The following is a 16173-nucleotide window of genomic DNA, read 5'->3' as shown; positions in this document are numbered from 1 at the left end:
AAGAGGCGTTAGTTCTGCCAGAGCCCGCTGGGGGCCGGACGGTCCCGGGCTGTCCTCGAAGGCAGGAGGGAGGGAAGGCCGCCGCCGCCGCAGCGGTCCTGGCAGGTGCCGGGCCTCCGCCGCTGTATAAGGGAGCCGGTGTCGGTCGAGACAGACACCCATGTGGCCCAATGGCAAGCTGGTGTCTCCCCGAGCCCGGCCAATAGACGCCGGTTGCCAGGCCGCGCTGGGTCTCCCGACCAATGGGAAAATTTAAGGGTGGATGGGGCGGGACAGAGAGCCGAGTCTCTGGCCAGGTCCGCTTTGCGCACGGGCCACTGGAGGGGCGCGAGGGCTGGCCCGGGAGCTGCGCGCTGGGCCCAGGAGGGTCAGTACCCGCACGGGTCTAATCCAGGGCCCCTTGAAAGGCCACCTGCACGCGCCCTCAGGTTGCCGCATCCTGAGCACTCGGGGACCCAGGGACGCCCGTCTGGGGGCGGCGGCCTCGCTGCGGAGCCGCCCACGCCGCGCTCCAGGTAGGCTGGGGCCGGAGGGCGGGGCCGCTGGAAGGGGGTTAGAACTGCAGGTGTGGGCTTGGCAGGGACCGGGTCGGGCGGTGTCTTTGGCTTGGAGTCTGAGTGGTGATCCGGGCTGGGTATCGAACGGAGAGCCGCCCCACCCGCACCTCCTCCGCGCCACGGAGCGCTAGACCCTCTACCAGTGGGCCTTTTGTGCGTGGCCTCTGGGCCCTGCCCGACTGCCCTGGGCTCCTGCATCGCGCGACACTAGGCGCCTTGTAGCCAGGGCTGTGCAACCACAGAAACTTTCGAACCGCTGGAGGGGCGGTGGGGTTGGGGAACTTTCCTGGGGCGTTTCGCTGCCGGGAAGGGCCGGGCACGGTGGAGCCAAGGGGCTGTCTCTGCACCTTGTGACTTCCCCCGCCTAAAGGACAAGGGAGGGGGCGCTGCCCGGGGGTCCCTCCGCGGTGCCTCGACCTAGGGTCCCTACCTCTCACCCCTACTTTCCCCCTGCTGCCTCTGTGGAACACCCAGCCCCTAGCGGAACAGCGTCTTCCCCACTCGGAATGCTACTCAGTCTGGGTTCCCTTGAGGTGTCGCCATGGGTGGGCAGCCTGGGATCCCCAGCCTTCCTTTAATCACAAATAATTAAATGTTGGGTACTTACAACAACTCACCGTTTCTAACCTATGCAGAGTGTATCGCTGCGGTTCCCATTCACTTTAGACCCAGATGTGCTTACAAACAAGGTTAAGAGAATAACTCACCCAGTGGGGTTTGATCCTTTCTCATAGATTCTTAATATAATTTCAGGTGATTACCCCTTGCTCGTGCCCCCTTCCCTTGCCACCCATGCCACTGTGCAGGGCACACACCAGGTCACCACTTACAAACTCAGGTGCTCAAGGGATGAGCAGCTTAGTACCTGTGGGGGCAACCTGCCTGGTAAGGGCAGCGCCAGGGGCACGCTGGGAGCCCTCCACGCTTTCTGCCTCCTTTCCCAGACCCAGGCTGCCACCAGAGGTCCGCCTGTCCTGAGCAAGTCCTGCCTGTCCTGTGCTCACTGTGTCTCTGGGATGGTGCTGGACACAGGGACAGTCAGAGCCTTCTGCCCAATGTGCTGGGCCCTGGCCAGTCAGTTTCCGAGCAGGTGGTCCAGGCCTTGGGTGTGGACACAGTGTACGGCTGTGAATCCAGAGGGTGTACTTTCTCCCAGCCTGGCACTATCCCACCCATTGTACCCTGTCTGTCCCCTGCCATCCCCACACGTCTGTGGTCTGCCAGAGTCTAGCACAGAGCTGGGCACAGCTGGGCCTGGGCTGAGAAGGGTCACGTGAGTACAGCCAAGCCAGGCCTACCCTGCTCTTCCTCACTGGCTTTTCTACAGGACACCCGTCTCTGATGATCAAGTCCCTCCTGGGAGAACTGGGTCCAGCCCCCAGCCCTCAATCCTACTAAGTCAGAGCTGCCCCCACCTCCTGCCGCATCTGGACTGCATGGTGCCCCTTCCATAGGTCGCCCCTCAGGTCTCTCTCTAGTCCAAGATCCCTCTGCATCTATCTTCATTCCTGTTTTTGTTGCATAAAAATTTATGATGAGTTCATTGTGCCTCCTTTACCCCAAGAGACAGGCTTGGGGGGCATGAGCAGCAGGATTTGCCTCTAAGAGGAGCCAGGAACTGAAGTATAGCTGGGTGGAGGGGCAGCAGAGCAAGGACACCAGGCATGTCAGAGCCTCAGCCAGCCCCTAACAACTGCCCTTGGCCTGGCCTGGCCTCAGCAGAGAGAGGCAGGAGGCAGAGCTGGGGTAGAGGACCAGGGAAGGAACGTGGGGGCTCTGAGGGCAAGTGGGGATTGTCGGGGTGGGATTAGAGGGACACCAGGGGTTCTGGGAACTTAAGCCTTGAGAGTGGCTCAAGTCAGGGGGAAGTCATCTCTTCCTTTGCTGTCAGCTTCCATCGAGATCAGGATGAGGTCTTGGGCCATTTCTCAGGAGTCCCTGAATTAGAGAGTAACCAGAGGGGGCATACGGGGTCAGGAATCCTTTCATGGGCCTTCCCCATGGGGAGGGTTGCACATCCTGACCTATTCCACAGGCCAGAAGATGAGCCCAGAGCTGGTGGGCAACTACATCACCTGTACGGTTCCCCCCTTTCCCCTGCCCCCACCTGGGACAGGCATAGGCCTACCCCCTGTTCCAGTGGACCCTGAGGGTCCAACAGCCTCTCGAGCAAAGCTGCAGCAAGCTGAGTGAGGCCACCAGAGGGCACCCAGGTCCACCATGGCAGGCAAGACTGGCTCCACCCAGGACCTTTCCTGAGGCACCCAGTAGGGAGGCCAGAGCTCTGCTTTCTCCAGGTTGCCTGTTCTGGGTGCACAGTTGGAGAGGAGCAAGGATCCCTGGAGCAAGGCCCCTTAGTACCCCTCAGAGCCCCTCAACACCTTTGGTGCAGGCAGGGGAGACCAGAGGTCTGGATGGTGGGTAGGTGGCTGAGCACCAGCTCGGGCAAACACAGTAAGGGCTGGGCCCTGCACCCGCACAGCCCTGAGAGTGAGGACTCCTCAGCTGCCTGCCCAGGCGCCTCCCTGCTTCCATAGGCCAGCTCTGCCATCACCAAGGGGTCTAGGCAAGGACTCCGAGTGAGCCGCTCAGGGAGGGGCTGTGCCTCTCTTTGTCTCAGTGTCCTTGTCTGTGAAACAAAAGGGTGCAGCCAAAGTGGGTGCCTGTTTACCAGGCACCAAGTTACCAGGGTGACCAGCGGCTTGGAAGAGCCCATCAGGGTTCTCCATGGTGCAGCAGGACTCAAGGCTCTGGTACAAAGAGAGCGCCCAGGCAGGCCTGCTGGGCCCTCACCTGAGCTCCCCTCCCCCGGCCCCCATGGCCCCAAGCCACCTGCCTGGTCTTCCCAGCCCTAGCCCCACTCTTCTTCTGGACTCCGTCTGCACCCATGGGAGCTGCCTCTTGTTGTCAGTATCTGTGGGTCCACAGCTTGCTTTTCTGGATCTTGCAGGCTGATCCTTGCAGGCTGGCCTGGGCTCCTGCCTCAAAGATACAGCAGGTATTCCCAAGGCTGGGGGTGAGTAGGGTCACTCCCTCGACCCCAGGGCCCTTGGCACAATGTGGTCCTTGGCTTGGTAGGTGACCCTACAGCCAGCAGACCAGCCCTGAAGGGGCGGTGAGAAGCGCTCCCCACAACAGGTACCCCCCTGCTCTCCCATCACAAATCCCATCACTGGGTCTACTACCTTCATATCTCATCTGTTAGTCTGTTTGTCCATCTGTCCACTGCCCTAGGACTCCTGTTGGGCTCTGCGCTGCCCTGACATGAATCAGCACTGCTGTGACAAGGGGCCCCTGGGGATGGAGACCCATGCCTCCTCCATGCCCTCCCATTACTCTGCTTCCACCCTCCACCTCTCGGAAGCTCTTCCACAGACCCCTCCCCCCAAACACACACCAGTGTCTACTGCTAGCCCTCCTCTGCATCTGTGGAGTTCTTGGCCTAGCAGGAGCCCTGTGAAGAGGGAGCACGTTCTTCTTGTGACTGCACATTCCTGTCTCTGTGGGTGGATTGGGGAGTCCGAGGAGCAGGGAGACCTGAGTTCAAGTGCTGGCCCAGCGCTGCCTTGCCCAGACCCAGCTTCCCCACCTGTGCAGTGGGGTATTGGGCCAACGCAAGGTGTTCAGTGAGCATCTGTGTGATGATGGTGCCCAGCCAGCACTTCAGGAGGCTTCTCATCAGGACTGATTTTAAAGAGGTACGCAGTTCTCTGGGACAAGATCTGCGTGAACATTTAAGCCCAAGACCGAGGTATCCCAGAAATATCATTCTGAGCAAAAGCTAACCCCAGAACCTCAGACCACAGGACAGGAGGGCGTCAGTGGGCAGGTGGACTCCTACCCACACCTCCCCTCCTGGGCGCACATGCTCACACACATGCGTGCATCTGCACACAGGCCCGGCTTGAGTCCCCGCCCTTTCCTGCCTCTGGCCCCAGGGCCCTGACTCCAGCCCCATGATCTCCTCGACCTGAAGCTCCTCCCCTTGAAAAAGGGGCTGTGATGAGGTCCCCAGAGGAAGATCGGACATAGGCTGCAACAATCTGGAAAGCACTGCATAGCAGAGGAGGAGAGCTCCCATCACCCATGTCCCCCAGGAGATGGCCTCCCATCTGGGGCCCAGACCCCCCTCCCTGTCTATGCCACCCTGGTTTTACTTTTCATGACATAGACACTCTCTGGCAAAATCCCCAGGCTCGATACAAGAGGAAAAGTGTCCCCTAGGTTGTTGGCCAAGACAGGAGGCCACGTGGGTCCTCCGTCCCCACTTCTGCAGGCATGTGAAGGGCACTTGGCTTTAGCACCTGGGACCCAAGGACTGGGGAGCTGGGCTGGCCTCAGGGAGTCTCAGAAAATGGCCGGTGGCCTGTCCCACAGTTAAGGGGAACAGAGCAGGAGGAAGAGACACCTAGCAGGTCATGACACCCTATGTGGGCCATTTATCACAATGAGGCACACTCAGCCCTCTGGAAGGGGGACAGGTGTCATCACCAGCCCACAACTCAGCAGTCACACTTTTTTAAAAAAACACTTTATTTTTAGAGAGAGGGGAAGGGAGAGAGAAAGAGGGAGAGAAACATCAATGTGAGGGAGAAACATCCATCAGATGCCTCTCATGCATGCCCCTGGCTGGAACCCACAACCTAGGCCTGTACCCTGACCGGGAATCGAACCAGTAACCTTTCACTTTATGGTACCATGCCCAACCAACTGAGCCACACCCGTCAGGGCCCAACCCTCACACTTTTGAAGAATAGTCAATAGCATTAGAAACACAAGGGACAGTGGTTTTCCGACGCAAACTGCAGATGTGATGGCCCCAGTCACATGGGTACAAGAGTGCCCACAACTGCTTGTCAGAAGCACTCCGGGGTGATCTGGGGGTCAGGGATGACAGTGTCCAATCAGGAGTCTGACCACAGCTGAAAGAGACAGCCTGGCAGGTGAGCCTCACGAAGTGCCCTCTGGTTTCCCTGCAGGAGCTGCAGTCAGCAGGATGGGTATTGGGACATGCTGATCTCCCCTTGAGACAGGTAGGTGACCTGGGCTTGGCCTGGGGACATCTCACACAGGACAGCAGAATGTCCTGATGGGCTGGGCTAGCGTGGTCCACAGAGGGATGGACCGTGGTTCTGGGTGGTATGTGCTTCCAGTCAGCCTCTCGTGGGTGGGCACAGCCCACTGAGCTGGGCGGGGCTGGTCGTGGGGACCTCCTGCCACCACTGCTTGGATTCACTGAGTGTAGACAGCAGCCACCGTTAGACATCTGGCTTGACGGACAAGCCTGCAGTGGGGCCAGCTCACCAGGGTGTTAGCTGGGCTGCTCTCCGCCCGCCTCGACTGGACGTCTGCCACAGCAGTGTCTGACATTGGCATCGCCCGCCCAGCTCTGCTCTTAGCTCAGGGTGGTCCCTGCTGCCAGGGGACACTAAAGCCACTAGTTGGGGACAGGCAATGGGCCCACATGACAGAGCACCAGGAGAAGGGTGCTGAGGCCAAGCAGCAGGCTTTGTTAGGGCCATAAAGTAAATGTTTCAGCTCTGCCGGCCATGAGGTCTGCCACTCACAGCCATCAGCGACAGTCTGCATTGTAGAGTGAAAGCAGCCACAGACAACAAGCCACTGAATAATCTGACCACCCTGCTCACTGCCGGATGACACGTGCTTTGCCCATGGCCTTGGGTAAGCAATACAATTCTCCGTATTGTGGGTTCTTCTGTGAATCCCAGCCCTGGTGGGACTGGGGCATGGGACTGGGAAGTGTAGCAGGAGGCTGAGGGGTCCCTGTGTCCCCAAAGGCCCTCTGAATGGTGTGAAGGTATACCCTGTTGACACCCCAGTCTGCCAGAGCTTGCTGTGGTGGTGGCATTTACAGAGTGGCCATGGCTTGTCAAAATGCCCCAGTCACCCTTGTCCTTCCAGTGCAGGCTCCCAGCCCTTAGCCCAGCACCACCCCTGCCCTGGCCGCACTGGGTGCTGTCTCCACGGGAGGCTCAGCCGGCCCAGCTCCGTGGGTCCTCCGTGTCACTGAGCATCCAGTGTGGAGGGCCTGGCCCAGTCTGTGCTCGGGTGGTGGCGAGAAAGCAGTAGCCACAGACTGAGGAGCCCTCAGGCCTCCAGATGCCTGAGTGTCCTCGGCTGAGGGCTATATGACAGGAAAGGCGTGGGGCACCCGGCTCTTTTCCTGTCTGTTCCCTGGGACTTCAGCTGTGGGAAGCCACCAGCTGGGCTGGTGGGAGCAGGGGATCCACTGCCATCCGGGCGTGTGGGAGGACTAAGGTCCGGCCAAGCATCTCGGGGGCCAGGCTGGTGGGCCATGCGGGGGCTCTGGATTGGGTTAAAGAAGCTCAGGCCGTATCCAGGACTCAGGACATGGCATTTCTTATGGCACAGGTGACATGGCATTGGGAAGTGAGGGTGGCAGGTGGCTGACCCCCAGCCCCCTTAACTCCTGCTAGGCCACCGTGCCGCAGGTTGGCAGGCCCCCAGACACAGAATGGCTGCTCTGATAACTGGGCCTGCCGGAGGCTGCCTGCCGCTCTTGCCCGCGGTCACTGCCCTTGCTTGCACTTTTCCTGCCCCTGTCTTTCCCTTCCTGTCTCCTGCTCCTGGTTTTCTCCCTGTTTCTCTCAGGCCCTCTCTGGGCAGCTCTGCCTCTGCCTGCCTCATGTCTCCTGTCTCCTGTCCCTTCCTGCCCTTCTTGAGTGTGGCGATTGACTGTTTTTCTCTGCCATAAGCACTAGTGGGACAGGTGGTGGTATTTGTGTCGTCTTTGCTCTGGGCTGGGACTCTGTCAAAAAACTGGGCAGCAGAGCCAGGGCCCTGGTGGAGGGCTCCTTGTTCTGCTGGGCCCTGGGGTAAGGCCCTGCTCATATCAGAGGAGGATGAGGCAGGGTCCTTGGGACGAAGTTGGGACAGGGGCTGATAGCAAGCACCCATGTGTCCCCCATACTCACCTTCAGCTATTTAGCACCTGCTTGCTGAGCTTCATGTTGGATGCTGGGTATTGGAACCACATTAGGTCCCTCCCCGCCCTGGGGGGGTCCTCAGCCTGGCCGAGGACACAGCAGCAGACTAGAAAAAGGAGTGGCCAACTCTGGAATTACACAATGGTGAGAAATAGCAGGGTGCCGAGAAGGGGCAGCTAGCCCTGACCGGTGTAGCTCAGTTGGTTGGGCTTCATACTGCAAAGCAAAAGGTCACCGGTTCAATTCCTGGTCAAAGCACGGGTCTGGGTTGCAGGTTCAGTCCCCAGCTGGGGGACATATGAGAGACAACCAATGGAAGAAGCTTCCCTCTCACATCGATGTTTCTCTCCCTCTCTTTCCCTCTTCCTTCTCTCTCTAAAAATAAGTGAATAAAACCTTTTTAAAAAGAAAAGGAAGCTGGAAGGCAGCATGGAGGGTGATGATGATGGCAGGTCTAGGCAAGAGAGGTCCTGGGGCGTGGGTGCTCCGCACCGCAGCCACACCTGCCCTGATAGTCTCCTCTCGGAACCCACCCTCCCCTCGGCCTTTGCTTGGAGCAGGGCTGCGCTTCTGCGAGCGCTGGCCCCCAGCCGGGGTTCCTTGGGGTTTTGGTGTGTTTCTTAGCCATCGGTAGGAGTCTTTACACATTCAGGCACGAATCCTTCCCTTGTCTGTCTGCCTGCTGCCAGTTTTTTCAGCCTTTTAATTGTTGTTTGTGATGTTTTGCACGGTGCGGAAATTTTTCCCATTTTGTGGTGGAACCTGTTGAATTTTTTCCTCATTTACTTCTTCCATTGTTCTGTGCATCGCCCTCCCTAGTATGTAGCTAGATAAATCTACATTGACGTTTTCCTGCAGGTATTTCTAGTTGGGTGTTTCTATCCAAGATTTCATTCATCTAAAATTTGTTTTGACACAAACGTGAGGTGTCTGAACTGTTTCTTTCTTTTCTTCTTGTTTTTTATTTTGAGAGGTTGTTTATGAAAGCTGGGACAGTGAAACAGGGAAGAGCTTAGGGTAGGAGCAGCAGCAGGAGAGAGCGGAGGCGGGGCTGCTTTGGCCCCCTGGAAACGTTAGGGAACGAGGTGAGCGGAGGGGGCGCTGCTGTCAGCTCCCTGGAGAGTCAGAGACTAGGGGCCTTTGGGACAGCATCCGGGGGGTGAGCCCAGGACCAGCTGCCGCTGACCACAGCTGCCTTGGTTGCAAGTCTCGTGGGGTCCTCTAGAGGTGCGGAGACGCACGCCTGTGCGGGAAGGAGAGGGGGAAAGGGAAGGCATGGGCATGCTTCTGGGAGGGGGAGCATGCTGAACTGTTTCTTGACTAATACTTTCTGTCACCGTAAATTGGAAATATTGCATAATGTGTCCTCGGGTGTGTGGTGTCCCTGGCAGGCACCTGGCCCTTGGCCAGTGCCCACTGGGTTGTTAAGGAGATCAGGTCAGGGCCTCCCACCATCAGCCTTTGTCCTCAGAAGTCAGACTTCCTGCGTGTTTACTCTGCAGGGGCACGTTGAGTCCGCCTGTCGGGTCCCCTCCCTCTGTGGACTCCCCTTGAGCGCACGCTGTCTGAAGCACTTCGGCCCGTCCCGCATGGGAGTGTGTCGTGTGCTGGCCTACACACGTCCTGCTCGGTTTTCTCTGTGTTCTGGGCTCGCAGCCCCTCTGAGCTCCCTTCATTACTGCAAACAGGCCCCTGCCATCGTGGGGCCCCCTCAGAAGCCCCAAAGGTGACCAGGTCCCTTTGTAGACATCCAGGCTTTGACAGCTGTGTACTATGTGTGGCCAGGTACAGCCCCTGAACCACCTGCAGTGAGGGGCATGGGTCTCCTGGTGACAGCATTCGTGGTGTCCTTTGCCTAGGTGGCTTTGTCATGCTGTGGGGTGTAAACTGGCCTCCTCCTCAAGGGTTATGGGTTTGGCATCCTCGTGGCTTCAGGGGGCAGCTCCACCAGACCAGGTGCTTACATGTGTCCTGTTTGTATCTCAGCCTCGGGAGCTGTTAGGCGTGTGGTGGTCAGCCAATCTGCCTGCCACTCAAGGACCTTGCCCACATGACTGGAAAGCCTGGTACAGGCTGGCTAACTGCCCTCTCACCTGTGGGCTGTTCTATGCCAGGTACCCAGGGGCTTCTTCGATTAGACTTGTGGGTCATGCCCAGGGGGGCTCAATGGGAGAAAGGAGCTGAGACCACAGCCTCGAGCCCTTGCAACTGTCCCCAGCCCCAGAACCCATGCGTCTCCAGTGAGGCAAGAGGAAGAACACGTACGTGGCACAACTTGGGTTCAAGCCCTGGCTCTGTTTCTCCCACAGGCTGCGTGAAGGGCTCCGTGCCGGCCACTGCAGTTCTAGTGTGCGTGCCACGCCAGCTCCTGGCTGTGCTGTACTGCACTCAGGTGATTCACAGCTGGTGGCTGGAACAGTGCCTCCCGGCCAGCCTGGTGAGACCAGCCGTGCTCTGACCACAGGTCCCCCTGGGCAGCCCCTGGGAGCCCACGGTGGCTATTTCGGTGTGTTTCCCATCGCCCCCCAGCCCCATCACTCTCCTCCTGGCCCATGCCCGCCCTGCGCTCTTCTCTTACAGCCTCCCCAGAGGCCTCTCACCATCAGTCTGGCCAGAGTCGGCTTGGAGCCATTCCCTGGACTTGTTCTGCTTTGTCCCCCTTCTTGGACTGTCCTCCAGAGAGCTGTCTGTGAAGTCCCCTGGACCATCGGGCTGCTGAGGGGCCTCCATTCCCCCAGGCCCTGGGTGCCCCGTCCCAACAGGACCCTCAGCTGGAGCACCTGCAGTCGGCAGCTCTGCTTCTCTCGCCCGCAGGGAAGGCTGTCCAGGGCCCTGGTCGGGGAGCCGGAGGCCCCCGCCCCCGTGGTGCATCTTGCCAGGTTGGTGTTTGCAGTTGTTGAGTTTGGTATTTCGAATATGCCTTTAGTTAAACTTTTTCTTTTCAAAATATTTCACTCTCCCGAAAACCTAATTAGGCCATTCATTCCTCTGAATGTAGTTTGCTGCTGTCTGCATTTTGTGAGCTAATGAGGCTGTGGAGGTGCTGCCAAACCTATCCTCCCGGGAAGCTTTCGCTCCGTGCCCTGGAGGGAAAGGCCTCCCTGTGGCCATGGCCTTTCCTGGCCTGTGGGATCTGGGCCCCAGGGCCAGGGGAAGGGACGGCGAGTATATAGATAGGGAAACTGAGTCCTGGACCCCTGAAGAGTCTGGATGGCATAGATGGAGGGGTCTCAGCCCCAGCAAGGCCCACCCTTCACAAATCAGCATCTCCCATCACCTCTCATCACCTCTCAGCACCTCTTATCACCTCCTGCACCTCCTGTCACCCCAGGTCCAGGGTCAGGGCCATGGTCTCAGTGACACTATGGAGGTGCCTCCTAAATCCCACTGGGCCAGGCACCCCTGAGAGGCTGAGAGCCAGGGAGAGGTCACAAGACCAACCCACAGACTCTAAGTGACAGTGGCACCAGAGCCTCTTGTTTTGCCTTTTTAATAAATTATAAACCACTATGTGCATGTTTATAGAAACTGGAGACAAACCAGAAAAGAAGGAAAAAGAAATAACGCCTACCACCCCCCTCCACCCTGGCACTGGCGATCCTTCCCAGGCTCCTAGGGAGGCGGTTTCTGCGTGGGCGCGTCTCAGCTGCAGGGGCTGCGACATCCCTTCCCCTCCCCAGCCTCTTCTGGGTTGGTGCTTTGCCAGCACAAGACAGTGGGTGCCCCTCACCGTGCCTGCCCTGCCCTTCCTCTCCCCTGACCCCTGGCCCTTTCCCCTTGGGCCTCTGCCCGTCCCCAGACAGGCTGCCCCCAGTGTGCCTGTGGGGTTTGTGCACTGGCTGCTGCAGCACAGAGCTCAGGAAACACGTCCACCGTGGGCGCGTGCGCTGTTTGCCGCACTCCTTTCCCATCAGGGCTGCTGAGGTAAACATCTTGTGCCCAGAGCTGTTTTCTGTATTTAAACAACTTGGGTTTGCCTTGACCTTGCGGTCCAGGCCAGTCCAACTGTGCATGTGTGTGTGCACGCGCTGGAGCCATCTTAAAACTGAGTCCACTCCGCTCCAGTGAACTGCACAGGAGGCAGACCCCTTCCAAAGCACACAGTTCAGGGAGCTACACCTCTCCCACTCCTATGCCTCCTTGTGTGACATGGCAGCCCAGGTGCCCCAGCAGGTGTGTGCGAGGTGACCCTACTCCTGGGCTGTGCTGAGGAGTGTGGGTGATCAGGAGGCCAGGCTGGTCCCCAGCTCTGTGGTCATGGCACAGTAGGGCTGGGGCCATCCCCTTCCCCTCTGCTTCCCCCAACCTCAGTCCTGGTCCTGGGCACTTCCTTGGCCCCCACCCAGCCTAGTCCCCTTGGGAGTTGGAGGCCTGGTGGTATCACACTCCTGCAGATGATCACCTCTGAGGTGAGTCTCTGGGACCCTCAGGAAGAGCTCACGGATGGCTCTGGTAGTAAGAGTGAGTCTCTCCTGCATACAGCTGGAGGTACAGGGTTTAGGGCACCTGGCACCCAGCACCACTCTCCCCTATGCAGAGGGCCGTCTGTGAGTGAGGGCTCCAGGGCTCTGCTGAGGGTGCCAGCTCTGCTCCTTAGGGCGTGCTATGGACCTTCCCGTCCACCTGCTTTAGGGACCTTGCAACCAGGAAGTCTGGCAGGGCAAGGGGGAAGCATGCCTTCTTCTCCTAGCAGCCCTGCCTCCACCCCTCCCTCCCTTCCTCCCTCCCCCAGTCACCCTCCCCTCCCTGTGCTCCCACTTTCTCCCTGACTCCGGACTCCTCAGCTCCCTGATCCCCACATCCTCACCCTCTTTGTAGCCTGCGCACCTAAGTCACAGTTCCTCCCTCCTCTTGTATCCCTCCCCTCCCCACCCTTGTATTAAATGTGTGGAGCGGGATGTCTTTCCATTTATTTAGATCTTCTTTAATTTCTTTCAGCAGTGTTTTACAGTTTTTATTTTTTTTATTATTTTTTTTATTTTAAAGATTTAATTTATTTATTTTTAGAGAGAGGGGAAGGGAAGGAGAAAGAGAGGGAGAGAAACACCAATATGTGGTTGCTTCTCACACACACCCCACTGGGGACCTGGCCCACGCAACCCAGGCATGTGCCCTGACTGGGAATCAAACTGGTGACCCTGTGGCTCACAGGCAAGCACTCAATCTACTGAGCCACATCAGCTGGGGCTACAGTTTTTATTGTACAGGTCTCTCTTCTTTTTAGTTGAATTTATCTCTTTTGTATTTTTTAAAATATTTTTATGTATGTATTTTTAGAGAAAGGGAAAGGGAGGGAGAAAGAGAAGGAGAGAAACATCAGTGTGTGAGAGAAATATCAATTGGCTGCCTCTCACACGCCCCCCGCAACCGGGGACCTGGCCTGTAACCCGGGCATGTGCCCTGACTGGGAATTGAACTAGTGACCTTTTGGTTCTCAGGCTGGCACTCAGTCCACTGAGCCAGGGCTCTTTTTTATTCTTTTCGATGCTATTCTAAATGAAATAATTTTCTTAGTTTCTTGTTTGCATTGTTCATTGTTAATATAACTGATTTCTGTTTATAAATTTGTGTACTCTGAAAGTTTACTTCACTTATTTATTAGTTCTGAGTTTTTTGTGAAATCTTTAGGATTCTCTACCTATAAGATCATGTTGTCTGCAAACAAATAATGTAATTTTCCTTTCCAATTTGGATACATTTATTTATTTATTTGTTTCCTCCCCCCCCCCCCCCTTTGCCTAGTTGCTCTAACTAGAACTTCTAGTGCTGCATTGAATAGAAGTGGCAAGACCAGGAACCTGCTCCTTTTCCTGGTCTTGGGAGAAAAGCTTGGAGTTGTTCACCGCTGAGTCTGGTGTCAGCGGTGACGTGTATGTAGTATGATATGTAGCATGTGTAGCATGATGTCACTTTCCATACATGATCTTATGTTGAGATAGTTCCTTTCCATTCCTCATTCTTTTTATGTTCTTTATCATGAAAGAGTTTTGCGTTTTGTCCAATGCTTTTTGTACATCTATCGAAATGATCTTTTTTTCATCATTCTGTTAAGGTGGTTCATTTTGTTGATTATCAACTCATATCCGTGCATTTCAGACTCAGTCCCACTTGGCCATGGTGTACAAGTTTTTTTTAATATGCCCCTGAGTTCAGTTAGCTAGTATTTTGTTGAGAATTTTTACATTAAGGTTCATAAGGGATACTAGCCCACAGTTTTCTATTGTGGCTTTGGTATCAAGGTAATGCTGGCCTCATAGAATGAGTTAGTAAGTATTCCCTTTTCTTCAATTTTTGGAAACAGTTTGAAGAAGATTGATGTTAATTCTTCTTTCAGTGTTTGGTAGAATTTGCCAGTGAAGCCATCTGGGCCTGGCTCTTGCTTTGTTAGGAGGCTGTGATTACTAACTTAATCTCCCAACTGGTTAGAGGTCTCTCTGCTCAATCTTCTGTTTCTTCCTGGATCAGTTTGGGTAGATTCTGTTTTTAGAAATTTATCAATTTCATCTAGGCTATTGAATTTGTTGGTGCATAATTGTTCAGAATAGTCTATAATCTTTTCATTTAAGACTAGTATATGTGCAAGGGGAACAGAGGAATACGATATTACACAAGAAAAATATACTGAACACAAGCGAGTGTGGGTTTCTTCTGACATTTTTCAAGATTATTTTTAAGCAACCGAATTTGTAAAATGCAGGCAGGTAAAATATCGCTTTGCTCTCCTTTTTTTCAGCTTTATTGAGTATAATTGACAAAATCATGAGATATTTAATGCGTACATAGTGGCGAATGATACGGGTGTACGTTGTGGAAGGGTTTACCCCATCTAGTTAATTAACACATCCATCACCTCAGGTATTTGTGTGTGTGTGTGTGTGTGTGTGTGTGTGTGTGTGTGTTTGGATTGGTTGTGCTTTGTTTTAGGATTCACGGATTCACACCTACTCCCTCGCAGTGTTCAGTCCGCAGAGCTGCAGGTTTCCCGAGACGGTAAAGACGCTCCCGAGGGACCACAGGCAGAGGATGCCTGCAGACACCTGAAGCCACCTGAAGGCACGCAGAATGTCAGCATCACAGGGTGGGCAAACGTAGGCTCACAGTTGTGAGGACACAGAACAGAGAACCTATTATTTATCAGTGACTGTATTTCCCATGCGAACAACTGTAAACCTACGTTTGCCCCACCCTGTATTGCTGGAAAATGCAGTTCGACCTCTCGCAGCCCTTGTTCCCTGAGGGGCGTTGCCTGGATCCCCTGCTTGTGGTGCCCCAAAGATGCCCTTGGCTTAGCCAGGCCGTTTGGATTCCGGATGTTTTCACTTCTTCTGGCTCATAAAGCCATAGTCCATGGTCCCGGTGAGCCATATTTGTTGCCTCCCAGAGAAAGATTGACCGTGTGAACAGCAAATCGTGACTCTGAACATCCAGAAACTTCCCCACAATGTCTCCTTAATATAATTAGTTTAACAGAGGTCCCGAGTTAAGGAGGTGCAGTATTTTTGTTTGTTTTAACAAAGCTGTCAGTTATTACCTAAAAAAAGAGTGTGTGCAACATGAGAGGTGATGAGTGGGCAGTGGCTGCCGCAGCCGACACCCATGGATGTCCGGACGGTGTCCAGGCTGCAGACAGCCTGGTGGGAGACGGGAACCCAGACCTCATAGTGGGCTGGGACGTCAAGCTAGGCAGGCCTCCTTGCCACATGCAGAGTGGGCACCACGTGTTTAAGAAGTCCAACGAAACATCAGCTGAAAAGAGCGAATTGTGGAACTCTGGGAACAGACACGTCCACAGCTTTCTCAGCTTGTTTTCTGGACATAAAGCTCAAATTCCGACCTGGACAATGACCTCCCGGCCAGAGGCCTTCGCTGTTGAGGGCAGTTTCTGACCTTTTCTTTGGGTCCCACGTCTATTTTTTCTCCCTCGGAGAATTCCTGTTATGTGGAAGCTTAGCCCAGGACTCATTTTTCTACATCTCCTGTCTTTCCTCTTTCATCCACTCTTTGTCATTCTCTGCTGGTTTGGAAGGGCTGCCTTGAGCTTGCTCTCTGCCACCTCACTGTATCCTGGTTTTCTGCTGGGCCCTCTCTGCTGTTTGCTGCCTCTGCCATGCTTTCCTGTACATCTATCTCTACAGGATCCTCCTCATTTATGATAGTTCCTTTTCATTATGGTCTATTCCCAGTTCATCAATTCAATGCTGTCTTTAACCTTTTGAGGACACATATCAGCTATTCCCCAATATCTGTGCTAATAAATATATTTGGCAGTTCTCTTGGGTCCCCCAAGGGCGGCAGGCTCTGCCTGGGGTGCTGGAGTGCTGCAGGAGGTCTGTGCATGCCCAGCCACCCCCACCTGTCACAGACAGACCTCCATGTGGACTGGGCTGGACACAAAGCAGACCTATGTATGCATATATATGCATGATTGTGTGGGTGGCTGCATGCATGTGCTGCAGGTGGGTTTTAGGAAGTCCCAAAACAGCAAGCCTTCTGCAGTATTTCTTCCTCCCTGTGGCCAGCCACAGACAAGCTTGGTTCCCAGCAGGCTCTTGTGGTATATGTGTGTGTGGGTTGGGGGCGCCTGACTGGGACAGTGTAAGGCCTAAAGTCTGTGCTGAGTGGGGGTGGGGTGGAGCCCCCGCCCAGTC

At 55.5% G+C, this 16173-nt stretch overlaps 1 protein-coding gene across 5 annotated transcripts in view; it reads left to right on the top strand.

The window, feature by feature from the left end:
- The first annotated feature begins 332 nt into the window (after nucleotides 1–332).
- The window catches only part of ARVCF (ARVCF delta catenin family member), a 44249-nt gene continuing 28408 nt past the window's right edge, over nucleotides 333–16173 (top strand). For 4 of the 5 annotated variants that reach the window (XM_045819814.1, XM_045819813.1, XM_045819812.1 and 1 more), the window contains exons 1-3: nucleotides 333–515; nucleotides 5537–5590; nucleotides 6096–6239. The gene's annotated coding sequence lies outside the window, so the exon portion shown is untranslated. The remainder of the gene's footprint in view (nucleotides 516–5536; nucleotides 5591–6095; nucleotides 6240–16173) is intronic. The other variant, XM_045819816.1, reaches the window with a different exon arrangement.

The sequence above is a fragment of the Phyllostomus hastatus genome, unplaced genomic scaffold (assembly GCF_019186645.2).
Source record: "Phyllostomus hastatus isolate PE091 unplaced genomic scaffold, TTU_PhHast_1.1 phas_scaffold_387, whole genome shotgun sequence".
In the NCBI taxonomy this organism is placed as follows: Eukaryota; Metazoa; Chordata; class Mammalia; order Chiroptera; family Phyllostomidae; genus Phyllostomus; species Phyllostomus hastatus.
Note: the sequence above shows the minus strand (reverse complement) of the source record. Positions and strands in the feature narration are given on the sequence as shown.